Source organism: Diceros bicornis, chromosome 1, assembly GCF_020826845.1.
Source record: "Diceros bicornis minor isolate mBicDic1 chromosome 1, mDicBic1.mat.cur, whole genome shotgun sequence".
In the NCBI taxonomy this organism is placed as follows: domain Eukaryota; kingdom Metazoa; phylum Chordata; class Mammalia; order Perissodactyla; family Rhinocerotidae; genus Diceros; species Diceros bicornis.
In genome coordinates this window covers 7,243,511-7,255,298 of record NC_080740.1, presented here as the reverse complement: position 1 = coordinate 7,255,298, position 11,788 = coordinate 7,243,511, and positions in this window count along the sequence as shown.

Sequence of the window (11,788 nt, the reverse complement as noted above, 5' to 3'; positions counted from 1 at the left end):
TTTCCTGGCAACTCCTACCCAAGGAATTAGTTGCTCCATCCTCTGCAGAACAGAAGAACCCCGTTTATATCTTTATCATCTATAAAAATTATTACTTTGTAGTGGTAATACAAGAATTGGGTTCTGCCAAAAACAGGACGTTGGGTGCAAGTGACCAGGAACTTGGGTACAAGTAGCGTATTTGGGTGTTGTTCCCAGGAAGCCAGAGTGAGGGAGAGGGAAGGATGAGACAGATAAAGAGAGAAAGCCAATAATGGAGGAATTATTAAGCAGTTTACAACTGTGGGTAATTGGGCCTCAATCCCAGTAAGGATCCTCTGAGGAACTGTGTAGAATGTTCCTTATAATTGTCCTTTAAAGAATGGGGGGCCAGGGGCCGGCTCGGTGGCGCAAGCCGTTAAGTGCGCGCACTCTGTGGCGGCCCAGGGTTCGCTAGTTCTGATCCCGGGCGCGCACCGACGCACTGTTTGGCAAGCCATGCTGTGGCTGCGTCCCATATAAAGTGGAGGAAGATGGGCACGGATGTTAGCCCAGGGCCAGTCTTCCTTAGAAAAAAAAAAAAAGAATGGGGAACCAGAGACGTTTATCCACCAACTTCTGTCCCCCATTGGTTGGGATTTTCTCAGGGGTGTTAACTACACACACACACACACACGCGCGCGCACACACACAGTCACACTGGCAGTAGAGAAGCCTCAGGAAAACCCCTGAGGCAGTAAAGCTGAGGAACTCACTGGACACTAGTGGTAGAAGCTGTCAGTGTACATGGTTACTGTCTACCACAGCTCAAGTCAGAGGCAGCCAAAGGAATGTGACCTGCGACACTGACAGTGTCTACTGCACCTCTTGACATACCTCTGTCCCCTCTAGATGATGTATCCTTCTGGGACACACACCACACCTTGCTCATTTTCACATCCTTGATACCCTGCACAGCATCTGGCGTAAGGTAGAAGCTAAATGATTGCATGGATGAATGGATGAATGGAGTTAAAGCCAAAGAAATTTCTTTCACATCAGATTTGCACTCACCTAACAGCTTTTTAACTTCTTTTTATTGCTTGCTTTGTTAATAGTAGTTTTTACCATACATTCTGAATTTTTGCCATATAATGCTATATTTTATCATAGTACATAAAAGCTTTAATAAAAGTTTCTGAAAATATTTTTTAAGAACAATGAAATTTCTGTAAAAACAATTAAAAAATCATTTGCTTTCCCTTTGCCTGCTTTGTCACTCACTTTTCACCATAAAGGGCACAGGAAGATCAGTGATCATAAAATAAAAACAGAAAACATCTAGTTTGTCAGGCACGGTTCCAAAGAAATTAATCACATTTTCCACAAGGGTATTAGACCAGTTTCCTGATTAAATTGTAGTTTGGTACACAAATGAATTTGAAAAATAAACTCAATGGAGATTTAGTGATGTGAGATTTTAAAAATTAATGTTAACACAAAAATGACCAAGTCTAATAATTTCTAAATCAATGGAGTGAGGGTCCCAGAGCATTAGCTCACACTGAAAAGTTGAGAACTCAGACAGGTCTAAACACATCAGGGTGGCCTGTAGACAGGCTCACCAGAGCACAACGGTAAGAGGACCGAGGAGCATCACGGGAGGGACAGTGGGAGATACTGACAGACAGCTTCTGTACCTGAGGCCCTGAAGCCACTTGGGAACAGAAGCTCTTCCTTTGTCCTCTCACAGGCAATGTGCTTGGTGAGGAAAGAATTCAGCCCCAGAGGAAGGAATGGGAGAGCCTTGGCTTGTTCTGTGGACAGGAGCTGAGGTCTGAGAGGGAAGACAATTCGGGATGCATTGTGAGATGCATCACTCGATTGCCTTCCGGTCCAGCCCTCAGAAACTCGTGCCAAGTTCCTAGGAAGACAAAAGCTATAATGAGAGGAAGCTAAATAAGGAGCTATTATCACTTGAAGCACAGCAAGGAACTGAGAACAGATAGCTCTGCCTCGTGTGAGAAAAGAAATACCCCACTTCAGAACCAAGAATTCTGCCAATATGGGAGAGTGGAGAGAAGGGGTTAGGTGGAGCAACATCAGGCACTTCCAGGCAGAAGAAAGAAGGAGGTCATGATGGAATGACTTACAGAGAAAAGTAGTAACATCGGGAGGAGAGGTTGGAGGCATCCAGGCCACCAGCTAGGAGGCAGAGCTGAGGTTAAAACCACACTGCATGATGCTGGACAGCAGAATCAAAAAGGGCATCCTTAATCCTCTAACCCTGTGACTGCCCATCTCAGGCCAAACCACACTGACCAAGACAAGTGTCACGGATCGTTACTAGACAACACTGATTTTTGTTCCTTCTTTATGTGCAAAGTTTCTGAAAACTCAATTTGATTAAACATAGTATCAAATATTTCTTAGCACTTGTCAAGGTAAAGAAAATTAAGTATAAATAAGAAAACTTATTTGACTTGATTATTAAATTTAATTTATATGTAAATACATGTGTTTTATTATACAAGCAATTGACATCTATTAGAAGAAAGGTTCTGGATTACCCTATCAGCTTGCATAAATTTGAAAAAAGATTGTGAAATGAGGTTCTGCTGCATTACCCCACCAAACAAACAAGAACATTATTGGAGAAAAATACAGAAAACTAAAGTCAAATGATTAAATCATCAAGGCTCAAGCCACGCAAGGATTATTATATAACCACTAAAATGCTGTTTTAAAAAAATGTGTAATAACATGAAAGAACAAGTATAACAATGAATGGGAAAAGGTAAGCTATATGAAGTGTGAAGAGTAGCGGCACAATTTCATCTTTAAACCCTAAAATTAGAAAAGAAGATAGATGGGACAATGGACTATTTGTTTTCTTTTCCTACTTTCCATTTATTTAATGGCCATCCATTACTTTAACAACTTGAAAATAAGTTCAAAAGAAAGAATAGGGCTTAGTTTTACTTAAATGATGTGTGTAAAAAAATCCAAATCTTCACAGGGCTTAGAACTGAAAAAATTGACTTTACAGATCTAGAATAAGCTATTTTGAATCAAATAAGTCACTGCCTTAGCTTGTAAATCAACTTTTTTCTCCCACATAGTATGGACGAGATATGTGAAACATTGGAGAACTGTGTGTCTGGCAGTTACCTTGCTGAAAGGAAGCCCTCAGTAAAAGTTTACCGACGGTACAATAAGCCCCTTACTACCACCTTTCTTTAGCCAGCCCTGGTGGTCTAGCAGTTAAGATTCAGAACTCTCCCCTATATGGCCCAGGTTCATTTCCCGATCAGGGAACCACACCACTCAGTTGTCACATTGTGGTGGCTGCATGTTGCTGTGATGCTGAAAGCTAGGCCAAAGTATGAAGAAAGACCTGGCCACTCATCGTCTGATATAGCTCCAGAAGGGGAGAGGATGGTGCAAAAATTCGACTCAATGGCACTAACAACAATAAACTGGCTCTTTCCCAAAATTTAATCACCCCACTCAGTGCAAAACAACATAAAAAAGTTTAAATCCAACCCTAGTAAAGACACTCCCAACATACCATCCTTTTTCTTACCAGTATCATTTACCCATTTGCCCATGAATGTCTTAGGACTAAACATTGATACTGGCATTAATTATATGTCTTAGGACTAAATATTGATACTGGCATTAATTATATTTTAAATTTGTAATTAATTTCTTTTTGATCAACAGGTACAAAAATGCTTCTGGAAGGTGATCTATGTCATAACTAATAGGAGTGTCTGTTTAGAGTACAAGCTGGCCGCACTAGAGAGACCAGCCATGTGATTTAGGGTGGGGGCTTATGAGTCATATGGTTTCAGTTGACCTAGATACTGAGTTCAACCATGTGAGTAAGCAATCAATCATTTATGCCTATGGAATGAAGCTACAATAAAAACTCTGGACCTCAAAGCTCAAGTGATCTTCCCTGATTGGTAATACTCCATGCATATAGTCAAACATCGATGTTGGGAGGTTAATGGGTCATTACCCCATGGGAGAAGACTATGAAAGCTTTGTGTTTGGAACTCTCCCAAACTGTGTCTCTCTTCCTTTGGCTGATTTTAATCTGTATCATTTTCCTGTAATAAATCATAATTGTAAGTATAATAACTTCAATGAGTTCTATGAATCCTTCTAGTGAATTATCAAACCTGAGGGTGGTTTTGGGAATTTCCCAATCTTGCATTTGGTGTCAGAAGTAAGAGCAGTCTTGGGGACTTTGCCCCCAGACTTTGCAGTTTGACCAACTCTAAGCATGTAGATAATATGTAAACGAATGGGTGCAGCCTAATTTGGTTCTCGGGCCACAGTTTGCCAACTCCTGTTCTAGCTCATTAAAATATCTGTAGAGTGTAAGTATATATGTAATTTGTAGCAATGCATGTAAAATTTATAATTGTGTCCAAATAAGCTGCAATATTCTACCAATCAAAATAGAAACTGACAATGGGTCTACCGTTTTCTTCAGGACAGATATGCCCACCTACACTCTCAGGGATCCTTGGGACCCCATAGCCTATGCAAAGTAAATGAGTAGTTGACAGTAGAGTTCTCAAGCTCTGCCTCATTCAGTTATAAATGGCATCACATGTGAGGCATTCCCTACCCAGTACACGGTAGGCTGCAACCATCCCATGCAGTTTCATTTCACAGCCTTCCTTTCAGGATGCAGAAAGGAGGAAATTAGACCTATATGTCTCCTCTGCCATGGTGCTAGTCTCATGACTTCTGTGAGGAAATAACTGAATAAAAAGGCACTCATCTCTCAAAAACAATTCTTTTTGAATTGTAGAAAGATTTTTTTCCCCCAACTCTGTAGTGGCCTCATTCTAGAAAGATATAATGCAATTTAGATTGCTAAAGAAAATTTAATATCCCAATGAGAAACATCTGCATTTGGTTCAGGGTGTCCATAAGAATAATAGTCAGGTGCTTGTTTACAGTAAAATGATTTAAGAGTTCACTGAAGTAGCCACACCCAGAGCAAAGAGAAGGGAGGTTCCAGGTTCAAGGACAAATTCCAGTGTCCAAGAATGCAGAAACTTCTCACTGCTATGCCAAATGGGTTTCCAGTTTGAACAGTTTCCCCAGGTACCAATTACACTAGTGTGTGATTATAATCCAGCTGAGTCTTGGCTGGTTGAATTCTCTGGTGGTTTAGTTGTCCAGAGGTCAGTTAGCGATACAGAGTCCAAAGTCCAGAAACCCCCAGTATAGTGAGGAACATGTTTATGTTTTTCTGTTTCAAATAGTACTTCTTACCTGACAATATTATATTTAATTTATTCTGCTGTAGAAATGCTCATGAACATACCTCCACCCTACAGATGACTGAAAATACAGGCACATTGATATTGTATGGATTATTCAAACAACATATGTTTGAATGAAACAGAAATGTTATCAAGTAGAAACTACTGAATATTAAGCATTATTATATTAGAAGAGCAATTACAGTAGTGTAGCCTACGTAAGGCCCTAGATATGGCCTAGTTTGTCTATGAAAGAGCTACTTTGACAAGAATATGCCTATTTTATTTGTTTTTATAAAGAACCATCTTGAAAACCAAAAACACAAAATATAATTTTTTAAAGTACATTTTGGTATTTATAGATTGTTTTTCTTTTTTCTAATTCATTAATGTCTACAATTTTTATTAATTCTATTTTTTAAAATTAATTTTGCAATTATTTTCCTGGACTCGAGATAGATGCTTAGTTATTTATTTTAAAAAAAGCAATTTAATGATAAAAGCATTTATAACTATGAATTTGCCTCTAAATACCGGAACCATTCCCACGTGTTTTAAGTGTGGTGTTCTCATTATCATTAATGTCTAAATGATCTGTAAATTCCATTTAAACTTCATTTTTCTGACCCAATATTTATTTAGAAGAGTGTTTTTTAATTTCAAAGTGGTTAGAATTTACTGCATTTTGTGATCTGAGCCAATACAAATTATATCCTTTGCAATATTTTCTTTTTGGCCTGAAATATGATCAATTTTTTTGTAAATATTTCATGGCAATGTGAAAAAAGTATTCACTGCTTATATGGTACATATATTCATATTTGTTAATAAAATAAAGTTTATTAATCATGCTCAGTTGGCTCACAGCTGATTCAAGCTGGCAGAAGAATGAATCAGTGAATTGAGAAGAATGAATCAGTTAATTGAGATTATCTAGTGTGAGGAATAGAAAGAAAAAAGAATGAAGAAAAATGAACAGATTATAAGAGAACTCTGGGGGCATGATAAAGCATACCAACATATGCATAAAGTCTCAGAAGGAGAGGAAAGAAAGAAAGGCAGAGAGAAAGAAATAATGGCCCCAAACTAACCAAATTTGATGAAAGACATTAATCTACACATCCAAGATGTGTAATGAACTCTAAGAGGATAAACTCAAAGAGATTCAAACCTAGACACACCCTAGGCAAACTGTCAAAAGTCAAAAACAAAGAGAATCCTGAAAGCAGCAAGAGAAAAATGACTCCCAAGTACAAGGGATACTCAACAAAATCCACAACTGACTTCTCATCAGAAACTATGGAGGCCAGAAGGCAGTGGGATAACATATTGAAAGTGCTGAAAGAAAAAACTGTCAACCAAGAATTCTAAATACTAAAGGAAGTCTGTGCTGAAATGAAATGACGTTAGACAGTAACAAATTTGCCTGAGAATTAAAGAGCACAAGTAAAGGTAACTACTTAGGTAAATAAAAAAGACCAGATAAACGTATTTTTGGTTGTAACTCTTTTCTTCTCCTATCTTATTTAAAAGACAGTTGTGTAAAGCCATAATTATAAAATTGCATTCCTAGGCTTATAATATATAAACATGAAATCTATATGGCAATAATAGCACAAAGGAGGGGGATGGCAATAGAGCTATACTGAGGCAAAGTTTTTGTACACTACTGAAATTAAGTTCCTTTTGATCCAGACTTGATTGTTGTAAGTTAAGATACTAATTGTAATTTACTAATTGTAATTTACTACAATCAGTATCTTAGTGTGCAATGACTAACTCAAAAAAGATACAGGAAAAGAAACAAGGCATGAAATGATGCTCATCATTAGCCGTTGGAGAAATGCAAATCAAAACCACAAGGAGATATCACTTTAGATCCACCAGGATGGCAATAATAAAAAAGATAGACAATAACAAGTGTTTACAGGATATGGAGAAATTGGAACCCTCATACATTTCTGGTGGGAATGTAAGATGGTGCAGCCACTTTAGAAAATATCTTGGTAGTTCCTCCACAGACTAAACATGGAAGTACTATAAAGTTCTGCAATTCCACTCACAGGTACATAACCACGATTACTGAAAATTTATATTCACACAAAACTTGTACATGAATGTTCATAGAAACATTATACGTAGTGGTCAAAAACAAGGAAACATTGAATGTAGTTTGTGAAATTTTCCTCCATTACAGCCCTGGGTATTGCTTTATATATGAAGCTATTCAACACCTTTGCGTAGAATTTGTTAGTGAATGAGGGATAGAGAAACCAGAAGGTAAGAGGTAGAATGGAAGAAGGCAGAACAGAAGATGAATGATAACTAGGTAGGGAAGGTAAATGAAGAAACAGAGGGGGAAAAAAAGATGACCAGGTATTTCTTCAGCATGATGTCTGTATCCCACAGTCTTTTCTTCTCTCCATGAAAAGGGATATTTTTACATATGAAAAGTGAAAACAGAATAAAAAGGATGAAATTAACATGCTCAATGGCTCTATGGCTGTTCTTACTCTGTTACTGGTGTTAACTTATATGAGACACACTCTCAGACCTTTTGTTTAAATAAAATTCTAGCTGTCTGGGGTAGATATGAAGATTCTCTTCCAGATCCCCCTTCAAGAAAGGGAGAGCCAGCAGGCAGCCTCTAGCTGTGAGCTTTTTCCAGAGAGCTGCTTTGCCCGAAGCCTCCCTCTTCCTGGGGCAGCCTGCATCTGGTGACTGAGTCAGCTTGGCCATTGAAGGGACTATTCTCCCAGAGTTCCATGCCAGATCAGATGAAGATTTTGGACCTGCATAGTGGTTCTACTTCTCTCTCTGCACGATCCTGCTTCCTTCCCTATTTTCACAAGTTTTGATCCTAATAAAACATCTTGCTTCCAAAGTCCTGCCTCACTGTTTGCTTCTGGAGAACTTAACCGGTGACACAATCATTTTCTTGTACTTCACGCATGAGGAAGAAGAGAGAATGCCAATAATCTGCCTCTCTCAACAAAGAAAATTCACAAGTATTTATGTCTTCCGGAAAAACAGCGATGCCAGTTTATGTATTTGTTACTAGGGCAACTCATTATTAAGTAAGACAACCAGTTTATAACCTTTCAAGGATTAAGGATTGCTTTCACAGGCCATAGCAACAATCTCTGGAGTCCAGAAGTCTAACAGGAGGTGGCAGGTAGCAGAGTCAGCAGACTACTGCCCAGTCCAGCCTTCTGCTTTTTGTAAATAAAGTTTTACTGGCACTCAGCTACACCCATTCATTTGGTGGCTTTCATGCTAAATGGCAGAGTTGACTAGCTGCAACGAAGACCAGAAGTCCCGTAAGTCTCAAATATTTACCATCTTTCCCTTTAAGAAAGAGAAGGTTCTTTTGATGGAAATAACTTCTGCAAGCACAGTTTTATAATACAAATACTATCTGCTTTTCTCTTCAGCTGCAGAGAAAGGGAGCAGTTACAGGTGCCTCCAGTTTTTAAAGGCCAAGCCCTGGGATTCCATTAATTGGCACTGAGGAGAAAAAGGCAATCTCGAGAAGCCCAAAACAACATGGAAAGAACAGGGCAAAACAGGATTATTAACAAATAAAATAAGGGGTGTATATTATTTTGAATCTACATCGGTCACAAGCTAAAAATATGAAAGAGGTTTTAGGTGTCTCAGGGCCAAGTCTGAGAAGATCAGGTTTGGAAACAGAATGATAAAAAGGAAATTGACAGAGTGTGATTTGTTCTATCATAAATTTTATCAAACATCAAAATGAAATGTGAACAGCCTAAACAAAAGATACATCCGAGTGAGCAAGACCTTCTGGTGACTTCTTTCTGATCTTCTTTGGGATGAGCCAAGGGGGAGACACAAGGTGAGGAATTCTCTGGGTCCAGTGAGGACTTGATAAAGGAACTCTAGTGAGAGGTATGCTCTCCCTGGCAGCAGAGCCACATCAGTGCCTGGAAACAGTTTACGCTACACCCAGGCTCCATGTCTGGGCTCTCCAGGTTCTGAAATTCTTGCGACAGTCCCTCCTGTTCTGCTCCTTTAGCACAGGATCTAAGAATTTTCAATGTATTGCCCATTTAGGGTCTTTACCATGGCCAAGTATCATAGGAAGAGATCAGGCCATGCTGCGTGTTCCGATATCTCTTTCCCAGGCTCTGTTTCTTTCACTCAATTACTGTTCTTTTCAGGTCTCCCAGGCTCCCTTCTTACCCTAGGACCCAAGTCTTCTGCACTCTCTCACTTGCTTTTTGGAGATACAGGCAAAAAAATACATGCATCACTTACTTATTAATTTCTTTCTTCAACTAATAGTTATCGCAGGCAAATTACAGCTTGACACTCGGCACAAGGCCTTTGAAATACTTTAAAATCACACACATAGCTACTCCTACCAGCTTTCCCGTGCCTTCCAGTAACAACCGAGCTTTCATTCTGGGCAAAGCAGATTACCAAACACCAGTCGTAAGTGTGTGTGTTTTCCATGAAATAGAGTTGGAAAATGTGTGTAGTCATTGATTTGACATGTGACCCGTGCCTCTTCAGTCACATGTCGCATTTCCCAGGCATGGTTCCCTTTTGCTCTTTAGGAAAGTGCTTATCCACCATTTGTAGTGATCTCGCTTTTTAATGTTCTACCTTCCTTTCCCCAAACCTATTTATACACCGCTAAATCAGGCTGTGCTAAGACACCACTTTTTCTTTCGATTCCGATTCTACATAATAATTTCCCATTTGAAACAACAATTATTTTATCAAGAAGAAACAGCTGCAAACACAGCGATTCCGCTGAACAACCATTAGCAGGATGTTCCCTGCTGTCACGCCAGATGTTCAGCTCTCAATACTAAGCTTTCTGTTTAAACGAGTGGGAAGCCGGGAGATGAGTGGAGACTGGCTGCGCTCCTCAGAGATGGGGGTGCGCCCCTCTGCCAGGCTCTCTAACTCTGTGAATAGAATACCCCGCCCATCACCCCCTGCCTTTGACCCTCTTCTCCCTGGACCTCCTGCTCCCACTTCCTCATTCAGTTCTCAGAAGTCAGTTGCATCATCTGAGTTCTACTGCTCACATCTGTCGTTCCAGACAATTCTAGTGCTATAAAAAGTCATAGAGAGTCAAAATTATTAATGCATCAGTGTTCACAGCTTCTTTCCCTCTCCCCACAAGTTAAGTAAAATTCTGGAATTGTTCATTCTCTAGGCATTTTCCCACTTACCTTTCTCTTTGCCCTTATTAGAGAGACAGGGGAGGGGAAAGTAGGTCTAGAGCTGCTGACAACGGGTAGTGGTGGGAGGATTTGGTTCCGAGTTGACAGTGGGCGGAGAGAGTTTTCAGGGGCAGCTGAAAATATTGAGAACAGCAGAGGTGAGGACAGAAGATTTTTCAATACATTAGCTGTACCTGCTAAAAATTATGAGAATTATGATTATAAAATAGAAGGTAAATGTTTTGAACTGGGGGAGGATGAAGAGATGGGTAGGAGAGTGAGGATGCTAACGTTCTCATCTTTTAAAGCAGGGAGTCACTGATGACATATCCAATCAAAACATGGTTGTTTAAAAAGTACAGTGAATCCAGCCTTTTAGCATTTTGGAGTATTTAGAATCCTTTAGGAAATCATATATCTTGTGGTAAAGAAAATGCTCATTTGAAATTCAACAATTTCTTCAGCTTCTCTTCAATTACTCTTTCTTTTATTAAATCCATGTAAGATTAAGTTTAATACATTTAATATAAACAGCGTGATCCCGTGTTTATAAAAGTATTACTTCTATTTGTATATATGCTTAGAAGGATGCATATAATAATAATATTCTAAAACTAATAATGGTTATTTCTGGGTGGTAGATTGGAGTGATTTTTGAACTTTTATTTTTGTGCAATTCTATTATTCGAATTCCTATAATAAGTATGAGAATAGACTAATTTTTCTTTTAAAAATGTGGAAAAAAAATTCAATATGATAATAGTGATTAGTTCTGGGTGGTGGGAATATGGTTGATTATTATTTTTTCTTTGTGCTTGTCTTAATCTGTTCAGGCTGCTATAACAAAATACCACACAGTGGGTGGGTTATAAACAACAGGAATGTCTTTCTCACAGTTCTGGAGGCTGGAAGTCCAAGATCAAGGCACCAGCATGGCTGCCTTCTGGTGAGGGCCATCTTCCTGGTTCACAGAGAGCCCCTTCTGGCTATGTCCTCAGGTGCTGGAAGGGGAAGGGATATCTCTGTTTCCTCTTTTATAGGAACACCAATCCTGTTCATGAAGCCTCCACCTTCATGACCTAAGCACCTCCCAAATGCCCCACCTCCTAATACCCTCACCTTAGGCATTAGGATTTCAACATATGAATTTTGGGGGGAGGACAAACGTTCATAGCAGTGCTTCTCTATATTTTCTAAATTTCCAAAAATCAAATTATAAAATAGAAATTCCCAACATTGCTTTCATACTTTCCTTTCATGTTAATATTTGTTTATTTATTCCACAGCAGTTTTATGAAGTTAGTAAGAACAAAGCATTGTGCTTTTACACAGAATCTT